This window comes from Dermacentor andersoni, chromosome 9, assembly GCF_023375885.2.
Source record: "Dermacentor andersoni chromosome 9, qqDerAnde1_hic_scaffold, whole genome shotgun sequence".
Lineage (NCBI taxonomy): Eukaryota > Metazoa > Arthropoda > Arachnida > Ixodida > Ixodidae > Dermacentor > Dermacentor andersoni.
Genome location: NC_092822.1, coordinates 1,232,659 through 1,251,742, shown reverse-complemented (window position 1 = coordinate 1,251,742; position 19,084 = coordinate 1,232,659). Strand labels below are relative to the sequence as shown.

The 19,084-nt window shown below is 45.7% G+C and overlaps 1 protein-coding gene and 1 long non-coding RNA gene across 6 annotated transcripts in view; one reads left to right on the top strand and one right to left on the bottom strand.

The window, feature by feature from the left end:
• LOC126526910 (stromal membrane-associated protein 1) overlaps positions 1-4,030 on the top strand; it is a 173,212-nt gene extending 169,182 nt beyond the window's left edge. For all 5 annotated transcript variants that reach the window (XR_008611586.1, XR_008611587.1, XM_055068417.1 and 2 more), the window contains one exon: positions 3,138-4,030. The gene's annotated coding sequence lies outside the window, so the exon portion shown is untranslated. The remainder of the gene's footprint in view (positions 1-3,137) is intronic.
• On the bottom strand, positions 3,937-18,793 carry LOC129383731 (uncharacterized). The gene is made up of 2 exons (XR_008611590.2): positions 9,738-18,793; positions 3,937-8,515 (listed from the first exon to the last, which is right to left on the bottom strand). It is a non-coding gene; the product is annotated as an uncharacterized lncRNA (long non-coding RNA).
• Positions 18,794-19,084: the final 291 nt, after the last annotated feature.

The following is a 19,084-nucleotide window of genomic DNA, read 5'->3' as shown; positions in this document are numbered from 1 at the left end:
GTGAAAATTTGCAGTACAGCCCATGTGGCAGATAGAGCAAAAAAAAAAAAAAAGTTAAGTGCTAGTAGTATTGCATGACCGAAGTATGTGTTGTGCCCACATGCGCCTGGCTGCACAGTTTCTTCCATTAATATGCTTAATTTACTGTTAGCATGCTCTTCAGCACATGTGTCTGTGGGCAGGAACTTTTATTGTGCTGTGAAGCTCTTGCTAAGGAACCTCGGGAAAATGGCCACATGCTACAAGCTTTTATGCAGCCTTGTAGTATTTCACCCCAATAAAACAAAGTCTAAGCCTGTGTGTCCACTCGAATCATTATAGGCCTAACTACTATTAAAATAGTTGGAATTGGGCATAATTGGTTCTTCAGTTCCAGTTGGATGTCATTGGGGGTCCAGTTGGTGCTAAGTTAGAGTTAGATGCGATTGTGTGCTTGCTGTGGCGAGTTTCATGCATGCATCACTGTGTATCCCTTCAGCACTTACCTTTAGCAAAAGGGCCACTGCTCAGACTGCAGTGATGAATTAGGAAACGGCTCACCCTTTGGGGGACGGTAAAAAAAGGGCTCGACGCTCCTCCACATTGTAGAGAAGGCTCCGAAGTCAGATCGCCAACAGACATGGGTTTATTAAACCAAGATACAGCACAGTATAACAGACTGATTGAGTATGCGTGCCTGCTGCGCTTGGGAAAACCAGGTAGCGGCCCACCAAGCACGAGGACAAGAAGTCGCGGGAGCAAAGGTCCCAAGTAACAACCTCGTTGTGAACCTGTGAGCACCTGCCACGGCAATGAAACGCTCAGCAGAAGAGAGCTCGGGTGGAGAGGGCACCAGGGGGCCACCACTCGGGAAGCCAATCAGGGCATGTCCTGGTGAAGTATGCTCATGTAGAGGGAGAAACACGGTTTGTGCGGGAAATTAGCTCCGGCGCACTAGCGGTGTTCACCATGTTGCCACTGGGGTGGCAGTTCCCAGAGATTGAGCTAAGCACAGCGTGCAAGCTGGGGGACGAAGCGCAGAAAGGCACCTCAATCCCCACAAGGTGCAGTAGAAGGTGTGGGTAGATTCTGTGAATGCGATCATGTTACATGCTCAGGTACACCTCTCTCTCTCATACAGCTATCGCAGTGCGAAGAGTGGCATGCAGGAAATGCTTCCGTCACTAAGGCATGGGCTGTGTGAAACGAGCTGCAGTGTTTTTGTGTTTCGTATTCGGTTGCAGTGCTTTTATCTTCTTGAGTGAATGAATAAAATTCTTATCAAGTATGTAAAAAAAAGGGAGGGGAGAGCATGTTTCTGTTGTCATTCAAAGGAAGCTTCCTAGGCGAAATTTTGTCTGCTACAGTTCACTTCTTATTTGACCTTGATGAGACAGGCAAAATTTATCTATTTACTGGCAGGTCAAATGAAAGAGAGGAAAAAAAAAACACGCTAACACACTGCTCCTTCAATGAACAATATTAGCTTAATCGTCACATACCCCTGAATGTAACGTGCACCCAGTTTTATGGCTTTAGAGTAGAAAGCTGACGTGGAAATAACAGAGCTCCTAAACAAAGTATAAATGTAATACACATGCGATTTTTTAATGAAAAAAATAAAGCATGCCTCTAGTTCTGGTAATCGTAGAATGAAACCATCAAACTTGAAGTTCACACAGTTTAAGTTTATTTACACTTAATGCCTATTGTTGTCACTCATGGACAGCATTTTATTGCTGTCTGTGGGCCACAAGTTGTCCTTTATCCAGCCTATTGCACATTTGATATTTCTTATTGATCGAACTACGTTGTAACAATCGCAAATGAGAAGTTGGCCCTCGCCTAGCCTAATCACTTTGCTAGTTCATCCTGCAACGAATACGATTCTCTAGAATGCTGAAAACACCACACAAATTTGTTGCTGCTAGCTTAGCAGGAATAACTTTGCTTTTTTATTTTTTATTTAACGGGCTTTCCTAACCAAACTGAAAGTAGTGCATTATGTGAAAACTTATCTTTGTCTTCTGACTGCAATAGTAGTAATGCTGGCTATGATAGTATGCTGTTTCATACGGTTGCCACGAATGCAAAAAACAAGGTTACAGTTTCGTATCGGACGGCATTGCATAGGCAATTTGCGGACCAATTTTCATGGAAGAAAGGTGCATTAGAAATGGGTAAATAGAGCTGTTATTCATTATGAACAGCCGTTTTCAATTAAACATTTTGCTGGAGCAGGCCAAGAATAGGCATTTTCAGCTGGAGATGCCATGTCTTCAATGCATTCACTGTCTCCTAGCACCTAACTTCAAGACTGACACTGCAGCCATTGGGGTCACTAGTGGGGTCACCAATTGAGTTGTGGCAAGTTAAGTTCGGATGAGGGCCAACTCGAGGGTTCAAAGATGAACACGAGTTCTGACCAACTGACCAGGACTTTCAGTCACAATGTAATTAACCAATAAATCAAATTAGCCAAAGTCAAATTAACTAAAGTTCACTGTGTTAGGCTATGAGCTTGGATTATACAATTTTGCCAAACAGCATGTTTTAGCTTTACAACATATTTTCAGTTTGCAATAGTCTCGTGCACCAGCTTGACCTGGTGGTTCATGGGGAAGTTGCAGCAGAATAGTAATGATAGGCCGAGTTGCTGAAGCTCGTAGCAGCCATCAAACATTACCTGTTTGGATGCATATTTAAGTTACTCATGGCATAGGCTTTCCACAAAGTTCTGTCAGTGTTGTCATCATTGCTGTTGCAGAGGATGATGCTTGAAGATATCGTGTTATAGAAGCCTCGTAGGAAAGGTGGCATAGCATTCTCTGATGATTGGCTGGAACAAGGGGTGCACAACTGGGCCACTTCTAGGTATTATGAATTGATGTGCCTTATTTAGTGCAGTCTTAGTTGTCACTCCTATTAACCTCTTAAGTCTGCCACTACCTTCTCATAGCCTTATAGATCTGCGTCTTTGGGTGAGTTGTGAAAGTGCTATGAAAAAAGCTTTGTTTAATTTTCCATGCTTCAGTATAATTGCTCTTTACTGCATAAGTGCAGGTAAAACACAAGTGAAAATGGATTGTTTTCTACAGCCAGCAGTTTAATCCCAAAAGTTCTGAAAATATGTTTTTACCACAAAAATATCCCTGCAGGTGTCTGGTAGGGACGAAAATTGGCTGTGCGGCTCCACTTCATCATCTGGACTCTGCACCTGGGCTTCACATCCTGGAAGAAGTAAATGATGCCACAAAGCCTGAAACATGGAATGCTAGTAGCAGGAAGCGTTTTGCCCAATTAAGTTATTTATACTTCTTCGATCAGAGGTGGGAAGAAAGGCTGTGCCACAATCCTGTACCTAGATCCCCCCCACCCAAAGTCATTTTTTGAAGCCATGCTTTTTTTTATGAAGGTTTCAGGACCATGTAATTGTACAGTGTTGCCTTGCACAAATTTGAAAGCTCGTGCTGCAATTTATTTTTTAAATGAAAAGAAAGCTGAGCTTGCTGCACTGTTAGTTTATGTGGAAGGGCAAGGAAACTCTGTAGACTACCCTTCTGTGCTTTACTTTAAACAACAAAAAAACTTACTTGCTTTCTTATTTTTAGCCCACATATGTACCTTTAGTCTCACTGACCTATTAATTTCATTGGTGGAGGTGTTGCGACTAAATTAGTCTCCTTTCAGTTTCTTTTCCATTTACTCGGTTTGATGTTATTTTGCTAGACAATGAATTTTTGCATATGCTTAGTTTTTGTTGCATCCATCTATGGTTTTGGCATAGTTAAGGGAATAAACAGGTGTAAGCAGCTTTGTTCCAGTGGGCTCAGTCATAGTTCCTCCTGCTTTCTTATTTGGGAATGGTGTGTTTTAGGGCAAACATTTGAAAAAAAAGCTACTGTAAGATAGACAACTCACTTTTGATGATTGTTTTTTTTTTTTAATCAGAGGTCCTTTTTAACGAGGCTCGGCAAGTGTTTTGTTATGAAGCTCTAGCCATCACTTTTGTAACTGATTGTTCTGCATGAATAAAAAATGTTGCAATGTTTTTCTAGTGTGCTGTTCAAGACATTCCAGTGGTTGCTTAGTTTGGGTTTTCACAATCTTGTATGTATTTAAACAAACTGACCGAACATCAATTCCTTCGTAAAACCATTTGCTGCACATACTTTTTTTTTTTTACTTTTCCAAAAAAAGTAAAGGCAACAATATATTGATTCCGTCAATTCTGTTGTCTGCGGTCCTTGTCTTGAACGCCTGAAAACTTAAGAACTTTATTCAAGTTCTTAAGTTGTCATTTGATAACTGGGCCCCCATTTCAGATAAGTCTATGGTGGTGCTCTTTGAGTATAAATATAATAGCAGTTTGCATGAACGACAATTCCGAGTGACAGTGATATACAGTATAACCTTTCATACGTTTCTGAAAAGCTGGGAAAGACGTACAATCCGAAGTGACTAGCAAATGGCACTCAACTATTATTAACATCTACATAAAGCTAAGTGTCGCAGAGATCGCTGCAGCACGAGACATCAACACACACCGAGCTGGCAGGGCTCCGGCGGCCCGAAACGCATTTGTTTTCCAATTGCGTGGTGTTTTAAGGGGGCGATGGGAAACCGAAACAAAATTGAGCTGGTGGATGATGCCGGATGCCGCCAAAGCGAAACGTGATGCCCAGCGTGTTTGGATTGTCGCCTACTAAAAGTGTCCAGTACACTACCAATGGCACTACTACTCGCGCTGTTATAACAAATAGGTGAAGATGCTTGTCGCAATAGGTTTGGCGGCAATAGCTGTGAATGTGGTTTGCGACGACCTGGGCGGAGATTTGCTCGTACCAGAATAAACTGCGCGCCATCGTTCTCACGTGAGACGGGTGACTATATACTGTTCTCGATCACGTGCCTCGTGCCTTTTCTTGTTTATATAGGATCTAGCAGCCGGAAAATGTATACGATCGCAGTCTGTAACAAGGAACGGTGGCGTGTTTTGGTTATTGTCTATTAAAAGGGTGCGCTGTGCTTCCGACAACACCACACTCACTGAACACACATTGGTCTATTAGCCGTCTACAAGACGTCTTGGCAAGATATTTAAGACTTGAAGACATTTTACCAAAACTTTGTCAGATGTCTTAAAATGTCTTGTAGCCATCGTGAAGACTGTCTAATGCACCACCAAATAAGGGATATAAGACGTTTTGCAAGACATCTTGTAGCCATTTTAAAAACAGCTAGATGTTTCGTAGCTGTTTTGGAAACTGCTATGAAATGTCTTGCAAAACGTCTCATAGCAGTTTTAAAAATGGCCATAAGAAATTTTGCGAGAGGTGTAGCTGTCCTAAAAATGTTTTCCCAACAGACTAAACAAACTTGATGAGCAAGGTACGATACCTTCGAGTCAATATTTGTGTACCATAGCCCTATATTTTAGTAAAGCAATTTGTTGAGTGACAGGTCACTTAAAGGGAAGCTGAAACACTTTTCTAAAAGAGTTCTCTGCAGCATTCTACAGTTTTGAGTCCCCTGAACACGAATATCTGGTTCAAAAAGGGCGGAAACAAACGCAAGCGGCTGTTTTTCCAAGAAAACGCGCACCAGCGCCTCAGGGCATCGCGCGAACGCCGCTGTTGCTCGTGATTGGTCAGGGCCGCTGTGACGTCATTGGCGGCAGTCGCCGGTCGGCACCGCTGTTTCAGAGCGTAGCACGCTGTTCTGTTCTGGCTTCATAGCTGAGTTTTAAGCATTATGGAACGTCCTCGCTGTCTTGGACAGCTTGTATTTTCGCCGTACATGTTCGAACCGACAGCCGATACGGAAAACGATGGCGGCAACGACGATGTAGAGTGTGCCAACAGCGAGAGCGATGTGTGCACCTTCTCGCGCGTTGGAAATCTTAGCTGGTACTTATGTTTCTTTTCGTTTTCTTTTTTTTTTTTTTTTCATGTAGCTGCAGGTTCCAATGCCGGGAGAAAAAATGCGCTAAAGTGTCACTGGGAACTTGCTGCTGGAAGAATGCCGAAGCACTAACTTCTCATTAGATTGTAAACACGGGTGCAATTCCGCGACGACAAGCACCTGCTTGTCTAAAGTAGTACCGTGGTTTTTTGAGTGTTGATACACAATCGCGAACATAAGTGCCGCGTTTCAAAGCGCGCACATGCAGTGCTGCGGGGTACAGTCATGGAAGTTGCTTATCATACAAATCCAGAGATGGCCAGAGGTATTATATGTGCAATATTCATACTATGGTTCGACAACTTTGCGATTGTGGCTCGATCAAGAATCGGTATGCGTGCTCCATGCTAGTGTTGACATAAAGATATTAGGCAGTTTTAGCACCACCGTGTGGTAAACACGATAACTGCAGCCGTACGTGGAATGTCCCTAGGCAAGCCTATACTCCATGCCATACCTCAGGTACAACGCTGTGGAAGCTACGCACGAAGTCCGGTCACCAAAATTTATTACTGCGCGCGTTTCCGTCTATGCTTCGCAGCGTGCCAGCGGCATTTGCTCGCGCGAGCATGCACGTGAAGCTGCCGCGACGGGCCGCAATTAAAAAATACCGAAAAGAAAATTTATTTAAAAGAATGTGTTAGCAGCCGTATAAGTACACGGATTGTTTCTATGGGTAAATTCTTTCCTTTTTTCATTCAGAACTGAGCTTATATATGGAAAATTTTCTCAAAAATCGGGTCAAGCAACACCGAACTTTTTCAAAGTGCGAACGCAGCCACTGCAAGAAGTATCTCAAGCCTCCACAGCGTTGCACCTGATGTATGAAACGGAGTATAGCAACGCTAGCAACAACGCGTTTCCGCATTTGTCGTAAGGCTATCCGGCTACGCTAAAACTGTGTTACCAGACGTTAATGGCTGCGAATGTTTGCATTTCTCGAGTGCATCAATGTGGGTCTAATCAGGCTTTCATTAAACTAGGTGCACCTGCATGTGCTGCGTATTGATGGAAGATGAAGAGCACAGCACAGTTGATTTCATCGGCACAAACTTATCTCTCCTCACCGCACGGACCCACTGCGCTGCAAGCTTCTTGTCCTTCGGGAACCTGTGAAACACCACATCGTCTCGCCCGCCTGTGTTCGCGCAGCCGAATGCTGCACAGAACGAGGGCATGTTGGGCGGCCTTGGCTGTAGGCACTCACGCAGCACAGAAGGAAAGAACAGTTTACGAAAATCGCAAAAAAAAAAAACAAACGTGAGCGGCGGCGGCGGCAGATCTCTCATAGCGTCGTTCAGTAAAGCGTAGGACGGAAAGAGGCATGCCAGCACATGCCAGCACGCCGGTCCGGCAGCTCGGTCCCCGCCAGTGACGTCACTCTCGCCGGTTCTCTCCTCTGGCAACCACCTCACCCGGCGCTCCGGGAAGCGATGGGGGCGTGTCTGCGGGGGTGATTTAGAAAGCGATTTCCGCCCCTTATATCAATAAAACGAAGAAAAAAATTACGGAGCCGTAAATTATTAGGTCTGTTCTTCCCAATCCCAGCAATTCATGGAAATTGAAAACCGTTTCAGCTTCCCTTTAAGGCCCCAAGCTAACGAATGTACAAACCATTCAAGATCTTCAAGTGGCAGCACTTCTGGTCAGGCATATTTAACATTCATTGCAAGCATCAGCACCTTAAAAATCCATCGAAAAGTACCACTTGTTCATTGGGCTAGGGAGTACTTGCAAAAATGACAGCAAGACCTACAAACCTGTCAATTTACAGTGGGAACACCATTGCCAGGGGAAGCACTAGCACAAAGGTGACATTTTAAGTAGTCTCTTGACGGTAAAATTCAGTCATAACATAGCAATCCAATTTCGGTTTCCTTCCAGATCAACTGTCCAACGAAATGATGCTGAGATTCAGTGATCTGGCTAGAAACGGCATACACTGCACATATGCGATGGTCTGGCAAGACCCAAGATCATTTTCCTTGTCAACATTGTTCGAGATTTGTGAATGGAATAATATCAGACTTCAGCAATACTATCACAAAAGTTTTTCTTCCATGGATGTTTGGCACACACATGAATTTAGGAACACAATACACCCTTCCACTATAGCATTAATTAAAAAGAAATTGAGTGACTCCTGACAGGCTAAATGTACAAAACAGTGGCAATGCTCCTAATCCTCGCAGTATTGAAAAGTTTGGCTGCACCGACAGAACCAATGCCTATGGCCCATTTCTTACAACCCACCATAGCACCAATGAAATACTGGCAAGGCCACAAAGGTGACAACACATGTTAAAGCCACGCTTAACATTAAGGGTGATTAATCACACAAATGAAGCGCTCAAGCGGCCAAAGGTTTCCAAGAATTTTTGATAAATCAGATCAATAACATCACTACATAAGCAAAACATTTCTAATGCACCGTCTAAAGATTTGCTTTGTGATTATGTTATCACATTGGTCACTTCATGATTCAGGGAGCTGGCTTAGGCAGTTCCACAGGCTGATGCACCTGCAGACAATGTAGTTTGTTCCTTATGTTGCTTGAGCTCAGATTTGTCACCTGTAATTAGAAGGTAAGACAAGATATTAACTAACACATGTTGCACTGCAGTGAAACTTCGTTGTAACGAAATGGGACATAACGATTATTGGATGTAACAAAGTGAAATCCCAGTTGAAATCTCCGTAGATATCCATGTTTTAAAACCTTCTTTCAACGAAGTAAAATTATCCTGCCAATAGATTTGCCGAACATGACTTGTCTCCGAAATACAAACTTGATTTGTCTTCGAAACAAGAAATGCCTGACCTTTGCAGACTCAATTGCATTCCGTGGGGTATGGTACACATTCGGTGCCGAAAGTTTTAGGTAATTGCGTTGAATGCACCGTCGAACACTGTTCCTTCTCACCTGCACGTAGCTGTGCATAAGCAGAGGCTGAGTATCACCATCACAATTTCTCCAACTGCGGTACCACTCAGGCTAGTGCAGCTAGGCGTGGCCTCGGAGATTGTACCGATGCAATCTCAGAAGCCACGCCTCCTTGTGTGGCCCGTGCTGCTCGAACACGACAAACGTTGGCATCGCAGCGTGCAACCTACTCAAACGCGCTGCCATTTCGCAATGCTAGAGGCAAGCCAATTGAAAGTGGAAATGAAAGACTATCACATTGAAACAGAATGCAGCTATCGTAAATGCAATCATGTCAGATGCTAAGAAGTTGTGTGTTGAGGAACGCTGAAATTTCTTTTGCTGCTTTCTGTTCAGCGCACGTGGCCATGTAGCGGTTCTACTGGCCGCAAGGCCGGCTTCTATGCAAGTTCAAATTTGTGCACTTCATTACGCATGCAATGCAGTGAACTGCAGTAATGAATATAATGAATTTAGGCTCCCCTTCAACGTGGTTATAAAGAGATTTGATAGCATGTGACTGATAAGAGCTCCCACTCATTTGTACGGAAGCTTTGTTTGCAAACACTAAGTGCTAGAAATTCCACCTAGGCATCTTGTGTATGCATGCAGAATAATGCCATTGCTGCGATTCAGCCTTTTTGTGTAGTGGGATAGGAAGCACCCAGGATACTGACATGAAATTCAGATTGTTGACGATAACGAAAGTTTTATCCAAGGCCAATATCATGGTTAGAGGCTGCCACGTCCTCCGCAAGTATGTCGCCAGCGACATTTTTTATTTTCGCATCATACACATGCTGCTTCAAGCACTTTTGTAAGATGCATCTTTTGTTCAGGTAAACATAGTCACAGTTTGCACACGGCTTACCTATACCACGCCGAAAAAACATTTTACAATATGTCCTTCACACGCTTTCAGAAACCTCCATATCGAGCATGTGAGCGCTCTGCCATCATGCTATGTTCGCCATAGTAATGGGCTGTGCGTGCTCAGTCCATGATTCATTGGTGGTGCGTTATGCATTCATACTTCGTACTGGCGTTGTGGCCTTGGTGGGAGAGGTGTTCATTAACCCAGTATGCACTCATCGCACGTTTGGCACGGCAGCTGTATCATGGTGCACTCAGCAAACGAAACTTCCTGGCTTGTTATCAGCTGCTTTGCTGTGTCACATTTATCTGTGTGTACTCATAACGCAGCGGACTTGTAGCTCGGCCATTTTACTAGCTGAACGACTTTAGTGTGAAAGAGAAATAGCTGAATGGGCTATTAGCATTCCACGTCACTCTATTGCCGTGAATCTCTTTGTGCCTTTATGTGGCTCACTTTACTGCTCCGGACGAGCTGTATTTTTTTGAGTGCGCTGGTTTTCTCAGTGTGGCCGTGGATGGTAGTAATTTGTTTTTGAGTGGTTGCAGCCGTCGGTTATCTTTGAGAAGAATAGCAATGGTGCGTGCCGGTACTCTGGAACCATTTCTGATGTGTAGGAATAGTGTCTGGCCGATAACCATTCAAAATTATTGTTGACTGCTACAAAATCAGCTACAAAGCTCTTGGCCATTCCCACCAGTGCATAGAAAGGAGCCTAATAATGTAAAGATTTTAAGCAGTGATATGTCTGGCCCCTTGCGCATGTCCATGTTTAGTCTCAATTTAATTGAGTGTACTGTTACTGGCAAGCTAAATCTACCGCTAAGTAGCTTGGGTTTACCATTGAGGCGACGATGCCAGGAGAATGTAGGTATGTCATTGTGGCCTCGATAATGAAGTTGAACTTCAGAGAACACACGGATGGAACGTCCTGTTGTGTGTACTTATGTTCTTTGCTCCATTAAATAATTAAATTGATAAGTGTGCCCTGTATGTGCGGCATACGCATTTTTGTCATTATCTTTTTTGTACTTCATTATGGAGGCCGCAATGACGTATTTACCTTCTCGCATATTCACCTCAATGGTAAGCTCAACCAACCTACTTAGCGGCAGATTTAGCTTGCCGGTAACAGCACGCACAATCGAGACAAAACGTGGACATGCGCAATGGGCCAGTCATATCACTGCTTCAAACCATCACATTAAGTTCCTTTCTATGTTGTTAAGAATGGCCGTACGGGGTGGCAACGTGCCAGCTTTCAGCCCGCTGCACGTGTTCCAAGCCCACCAGACAGGGCGCCCTTCGGAGAACTGCGAAGGGCCGGCAGCCACGTGGCGCGCGATCAACTCAGGAAATTGGTACTTGGCCGAGCCACCCGGGACAAAGCAGTTCTACGAAGCCCTCTGACGTCGGCACTGAAAGCTGGGCAGTACCGAGAACTGTCCGGCCTTTTCACCTGTGTGTATGTGCGGCACGTGTATGTGAGCCCTCATCCTCCAAGTCGACACACCTCATCTTCCAAAAAGGCGGGTCATCTTGAATGACGTCGAACTATGACGTCGAGCAAGGGCTTATAAGCAGCGTTTGCCGGCTGCTAGTGTGTGCTCGTGTCGTGCTCGTGTCGGGAGCTGAGTGCTCTGTCATACTAGAAATGTACTAGTGAGCTGTGTGCTCGTAAACTGTTTGCTGTATGTTAGTTTTGTGGGCTCCATATGGGAGTTGCGCTAGTCTGCCAATGTATCCTGCTTAAACTGTTAATATGTAAATAAATCCTGTTCACCGAGTTCCTGTCTACGACCTTCATCTCCTTCAAATGGTGGCAGCGGCGAGATAGTCCGATGACTCCTACATCTGGTCGACAGCGGTAGGACCGTCCGACGAATCTAATAATGTGCACTGGTGGTAATGGTCAAGAGCTTTGTAGCTGATGTTGTACCAGTCAACAATAATTTTGAATAGTTATCGGCTGGACACTATTCCTACGCATCAGAAACGGTTCCGGAGTACCGGCGCGCACCATTGCTATTCTTCTTGATGAAGAAAACTGACGCACGCGACCACTCACGAACAAATTACTACCATCCGCAGCCATACTGAGTAAACCAGCTCACTCTAAAAAATACGGCTCGTCCGGAGCGGTAAAGCGAGCCACACAAAGGCACAAAGAGATTCACGGCAATAGAGTCACGTGGAATGCTAATAGCTAATCGAGCAATTTCACTTTCGTACTAAAGTCCTGCAGCTAGTAAAATGGTTGAGCTAGAAGTCCGCTGTGTTATGAGCACACACAGATAAATGCAACACAGCAAAGCAGCTGATAACAGGCGAGGGAGTAAGTTTCAGTTTACTGAGGGCACCATGACACAGCTGCCGTGCCGAACGCGTGAAGTGTGCGTTGTAGGTTGACGATGACCTCTCCCACCAAGGCCACATCACCAGTAGTAAGTACGAATGCATGACGCACCACCAACGCATCAGAGAATGAGCACATACTACTAGGCCTGACAGAATTTCATCCTGAACTACGCCAAACTCGTTATTATGGCACACAGACCTTAATGGCGGAACAGTCATACACATACGAGTTTCTCACTATAATACCTAGAGGGAAATCTGGCGCCACCGTCTATGGGGCTCTTGCATTGCCCAGGGGGCGCTGCGAAAAAGGTGCTAAAAAGCGCTCTCTGTGCTAAAATGGGTCGTACCAAGCTCGGTCGTCTGCTTCGGAAAGCACGTTTACAATATGGACCCGCCACTTTCGGTTGTGTTGTTTCATGGCCTGCAGCGAATATCGGGCGCCGAAGATTTTTTTTCAGGGGTGGCACGCTGCGTAAAGGCAACAAATTATGCAGTGCCGAATACGTGTACGCCGTTCAAGAATTAGGCGGCGAAGTTTTAGCACCGTGTCAAACGCAAGTGAAGCGAGTCGCGTACGAAGTGGAACTTCAGGCAAGGTTTGCACGCTAGCTGCTAGATTCAGGCGCACAAACGCGAGGAAATGCTTGCTATAAATGAATCCACAGCAGCGATAAGCAGGCATCATGTGTACGGAACTGCTCGAGCACACGACGGTACGCGCCGGGATGTACGAACTGCTCGAGCGCACGATCGTACGTACGCGCCGCGACAGCAGCGGTCTTTCGACATGCCGCGAAACGGCGGGCCTCCTGCGATCTTTGTTGACTGCATGCCGCTAAACAAGTAGTTATGCCTGCGTTGTAGTAGCGGCCATCTGTCCCTTTTAGTAACTCGCACGTACGTGCGAATCGCGCTGCAGCGCGAGCTTGCGCGCTGCTCGCTTGATGTAGCTTTTAATGACAGCGCTCGAACATCGATGTGCTGCAATCAATACTGCCTTGCTGCGCTGCCTCAACGTGCTGGCTTGAGATCAAGGATGAGCGCATTTAACTCTCTTAACCTGTGCTGCTCGTAGTGGAGTAGTGAATTGTCATCGAATGAGCCCGACCATTTGTGCTAATTTGCACACACCTGGTCACTTCACCACTTCGCATCGGTCGAATTGTTAATTGTCGCTGTGGCCTGGTCTCGAATCGTGAATTACCAGCCATGCCTGCTGCTATGTCGGTCTGCTGTCGGGACTGTAGGTGCAAAAACCGAACTTTAGAATGCAGATAATCAAGCAAGCTTCAGGACAGTCGAAGCAGTCAGCATGGCGCGAAGTTTCGCTTACTCAGCGCGACGAACTGCAGCTATGCAGCGCGCCCGACGCTCCACTTCGTGAGGCCTTGAAGGAAAACGGCAGAATCTGATGTTGAGATTCAGGCCTTCTTGTTCGTGGCAGCCCACGACGCAGAAGTAATGACGGTAACGCCTTTTCGAGGCTGGGCTAGGTCTCTCCGGATCGGCGTCACCGATTCCTTCTGCTCCCAGCATTACGTCCCACGGCACACGGAGAGTCCGTTTTCGTTAAACTATAGGCTGCGGCGAGCTCGAAGTGTGGTCGGCGTGGTCTGTGAGAAGTGACGAGCCTTTTCGCACTCGCAACAGGGCAGAAAAAAGTGCGAATCGACGCAGAACTCGGCCTAGAAACGTGCTTCGCCACAGCCAGGGTTCAATACGACCCAAGCTGGTACGACCCAGATGTCGTTTCCCGCGCCGCCACCAGGCGCCGCTACTATACCTCAAACTCCAGCGCAAGACGCCCATGGGAGTTTCCTAAGGGGCGCTGCGCCCCTGTGTCATCATGGGAATGATGGTATATGTGTCTGTGAGGCTTGTGTTGGCTAGTGTTGTAAGAGGCTTCGTCTAAAATGTGGATATGGCTACACAGATGATGTGTTCTTCAACTAAAATCTTCATAAAATGTTTCCATTCACGCATATTACATCCAGTGAAGTTTACTCACTTACAATGCATAACCAAGTGAAGAAAAGCAAGAACAGACGACAAACTCTTCCAAAGTGAGCACAAATTGTCGTCTGTTTTTCAACTTTAGCGGCCCGCTGGTACTTTTCGCGTTTCATTGTACATGCATTAACAAGTTCTCATAGGTAAACAAAACATGTTTTTCTGTAATAATAAAGCTAAAACAGCTTTCTACATGCGGGTTTAGTAGAAAATTAATCATTCTGACAGATGGAACAGTGCTTGCCTGGCTCTCCGAGAACAATGCCAATGCGAAGTCAAAATATATTGGCATTCCCACGCATACGACAGCACAGCAGCGCCAGATTTCCCTCTAGGTAATGTAGTGAGAAACTGTATGGTCATGCAGGTATGCGCGACATGGAGGTTCCTTCCTTCATAATGCGCGAGCACGTACTAGCTGGTACGTGGTACTGGATTAGATTAGCTCAGTGACTATACAGCTCATTTAGCCTTGTGAATGGCAGATGTCACGACACTCTTTGCATTAGGTGGTAGCGACCGCCATCTGGCACCGACCACAACTCATCTTCGCCGTAGCCTCAGAGATTGCGCAGCGCTGCTCATCCTGGAGAAGCTTTAATGGAATGTAGCAGATTCGAGCAATTGTAGCAGCAAAACCACCACTGTGTGTGTGTTGTCATTCTACATGACACTTTCTTAACTGAACCAAATTTTTAAATTGTCTATGGCACAGGTAGCACAATACTAACCCTTGTACTAAAATACTCGTTGAGGCCCTTTCCAGCAAGGAGTTATCCTTCTTGCATAGAGATAGGAATTTTGTGCAGGCGGCGCACATGTGATGCGTTGCAGTTTCTGCTATATATGTGGTCATTTTCTTCAAAATAACACACTGTTGTAAGTCCGCGCTTGTGGGCCTTAGCCTCTTATTTGTCATCTTGTGCGTAAAAAGCTGCATTCAGGTATAGAACAATGCATAGCGCTATGCTAAACGTTTGCAACAACCTTAAGATTGCAATTTCTGTCCAGATCTCGTTATTATATATATATGCTATTGCTGTAGGAGAGCAACACTTCACCGGCCATACCATGAAGAGCTGATAAAATAAGGCAAACAAGAAACGAAGCAGCAATTAACAACAGTGTGGAAACGTGTTGCTGGCCTGGTGGAATTTCTTTAACCAGCGAACCCACACGGGTACAAGGAAGGGCCGTACGATGGGGGCGAGCTGTACGTGTACGTGTGCACCTCTGCAAAATTCACAGATAAAAGAAATGCCCGTCCATAAGATGACGGGGCATGTATCGCAATTTCTATCTCGCGACGGCTAAACCGTACAGTATGTATTATTCTGACGTCATAGTACAAGGTGTTTTAATGCTATAAGATATGACCATATCTTATAGCATTACATTATACATTATCCGTGGGTTAATGATTCCTTTAAAGCACAAAACACTATTCCGTATCATGATTTATGAGAATCAGTGACTCTGCTGATGATGGAATTAAATATGCAATGTTTCTGGCATTGTTCGTCACAATCGCAAGGTTTCAATTTGACTGGCATGTGGATTCTGAGAACCTGTGCCTTACACGGGTGCTCGGGACAGTATAGCAAAGTCGCTAATAGCCAAAGTCATCCACACATGTGTACTAATTGAGCATCTTGAAAACTGCTTGCATGCCGGATATTTTGTCAGCAGAGGTTGGACGGCTCAAAAACTGCAACCAGAGCCCCCCATCCGGAAAAAAAAGTCACGCAGAGACTCCTCTGGGAATGGTAGAGGTACGCGTAAGCATTGTGCCACTTATCTCCAGGCAGCCCTGTGCCATTATGTGATGCTATGAATCCTGATCCTAACGACAGCGATGCGGCTACGCGAACTGCTGCTAACGGCGGCGCAAGGTGAATCATGATGGCAGAAAACTGCTACAGGTGGCGGCGGCAGATGTGGCAGGCACACTGATTATGTTCCGATCATTATAAGCGGTTATCGCTCTTTAGCGCCTTATCCATCCGCATCGAACCATAGTCTAGCAGCAGCTGCGTATCGCGCAGTCCTTTCCTCGAAAGCAACCTGCGATGGAGACAGTCTCGCGTTGAAGGGAGATGCACGGGCCCTAATCTTGTAAGCGATCTGCGATGGCGGCAAGTTGAGCTTCGTAAGCGCTGTATTCTTGCCGCTCAGTTTACATTGAAGCGAGAGGCAGCACGAAGGTGAATTTGCCCATTGCTGCGGGCCCTTTCGTGAAAGCGATCGTCTTATTGGACGGACGGACAGTTTTTTCTCGTTGTGTAAGCAGCGAAATCCTCACGCATTTAAAAAGAGAGAGAGAGAAAAGCCCTTTCAGACGGAAGCGATGCTAATTGAGAAATGCAACGAACCGTTTGTCAGCTCGGTGCAGCCACATGTTACAATGGGGCACGTTAAACGTGCCCTTCACACATTACCTTTGGTATAAATGCTCCATTCAAGTACATGGCAAGCCTGTAATTTATAAAAATTTAATTATGGGGTTTTACGTGCCAAAACCACAATCCGATTGAGGCACACCATAGTGGAGGCTCCGGGAATCTGGACCACCTGAGCTAGGTTCTTTAATGTGCACCAAAATCTAAGTACACGGGTGTTTTCGCATTTTGCCCCTGTCGAAATGCGGCCGCCGTGGCCAGGATTCGATTCCGCTACCTCGTGCTTCGCAGCCCAACACCATAGCAGCCTGTAATCAGACAAAAATACCGGATGTCTTGTGATAAAGTATGGCCCTACGATTAGCCGAAGACGCGGACGTTACTTACACTGAAATTCAAAATGGATAACTAACTCGTTACTAAAAGTTCCATAATCACCTTTCGAACTAACTACTTTAGCGCACATAGTGCAATACACGAACTGAAGCAAGAGATTTCACTAGACACATACACTTCAAGCAAATTTTGAAGCTAGCAGCAGTTCTGAGATGCGCGCTGTCACACTTAAAATAAAAATGCCCTGTTGTTCCGCTTTTTAAGAAAACCCATTTTATATATAGAAGGAAAGTAAATTACGGAACACCAATGCATTTCATCGCAAATGCTGGGAATGCATATCTCTAAATTGAAGTCATTCTCTAGATTTGTTGTAAGTGGATATGACATTCAAAGCGAAATTTTAAAAAAATGGATTAAATTATGAGAGCATATTTAGCGCCAGCAAACAAGGACGGAAGGGAGACACCGCAATGCACATTGTGGTGTCGTGTCCCTGCCGTCCTTGTTTGCACTTGCAAATTATGTCACAATTGAAAGTAATGAGCACAGTGTAAACCTATGTGCCCTTTCCACTCTTAGTATGCTTTACTGCACGATGCTTATTTACACCCCTGTATTGCAGTGTAGCAAGCTACAAAAGAAACGCTGCATAATTAGGCTTTTTACGATTATCTTTCTCGTAATACACTATTATTTCGCGGTGAAGCCTAAGCAATGTACTGCGGTGAAGCATACTAAAAGTGAAAAGGGGCCACTGTCACTGGACATAATAAGAGGTCTTAAATTATACACTCGCGCACCCGCCGCCTCTCAGGTCGCCTAAGTGGACATACTATGCTGGCTGATAGTGGCCCCCTCCCACATTTAGTATGCTTCACCGCGTAACTAAAATGTACTGCGGTGACGAAGCCGTACATTTGTATTGAGTGAATAAACAAATGGTTTTTACAACAGTACAGAAATAAACGCGCACCATGCATCAGTATACCACACGAAAGAGCGTCGCAACATACGGTAGCTGATTCACACAGGCCGTGTAGCTCACTTATCAGTTGTAAAGGGTATTATGGGTAATTCAACATTTCAGACACACACATATGTGTTTATGTTTACGTTCGCACTCCTTGCGTAATAAGACTCCAAGAACTTCCACAATAGAAAGTAATTTACAACACACAAACGCAAAGAACACTATATGTCTCGTTTTCAACTCGGCCGTCATGCAAATGACATATAGCGCGGAAAAACGTGAACATGCTGTGTGTTAGCGTCGTAAACTTGATACTAGGCAAGGAGCTAGCACACCACAATCCCGCGACAGCCGCTAATGAGACCAAGACGGGAGGACATGTCTGTGAACCGGCAAACCCTAAGCCACTCTGCTCCTCCGCCACCCCCGCTGAACGGCGGCACCACTTGTTTCAAGCACAGCACACCAAACACACATTCAGTGCTGAACAGTGGGCGGTCGACGCAGTAGCATTTACATGACTTGCAGCGAGCAGCACATCCCTCGATGTCCGTTAAGCAAAGTCGGACACGGCGACGCCACATCGCGGTTCGCAGAACTTCGCTGCCGAGGCGCTAGGCCACTTGGATATTTCAATTGTCACCACCGCCGGGTTCTCAAGAAAGCACGGGTCACACAACGCAGATTCTGTAGTGCCAGAGCTCATCGAGGCCAAAGCCGCATTGCCGCACCGCCACTACTCACGGCTTTCCGCCAAGTAACACAGAACCTACAACCAACACACAAGCAACGCACGCACAGTCACATGAGCAATGTTGAACAACGCGCGGTCCAGATAACGATCACGCCGAGGACGAACACGCCACGGCGTCGCTCGGCGCCAGCATCGCGCCTTCTCAAAAATCCCTAAACGATGCTGTCTTTAGGCACCTAGGATCAGGTCACGTGAGGGATTTTTGTACGACAAATAGACGCATGCAGGACGAACCAACACCCTCTAGACTAGCTAGTCTAGAGGGTGTTGGACGAACACGCCACGGCGTCGCTCGGCGCCAGCATCGCGCCTTCTCAAAAATTCCTAAACGATGTTGTCCCTAGGCACCTAGGAACAGGTCACGTGAGGGATTTTTGTACGACACATAGACGCACGCAGTTTCTTAAGGGGGCACCGTGCCGTCATGGGAATGACGTTCAATGCCTCCTTTACTAGATGCCTGCCGCGTGAACCATAGAGTTTCTCACTACATTACCTAGAGGGAAATCTG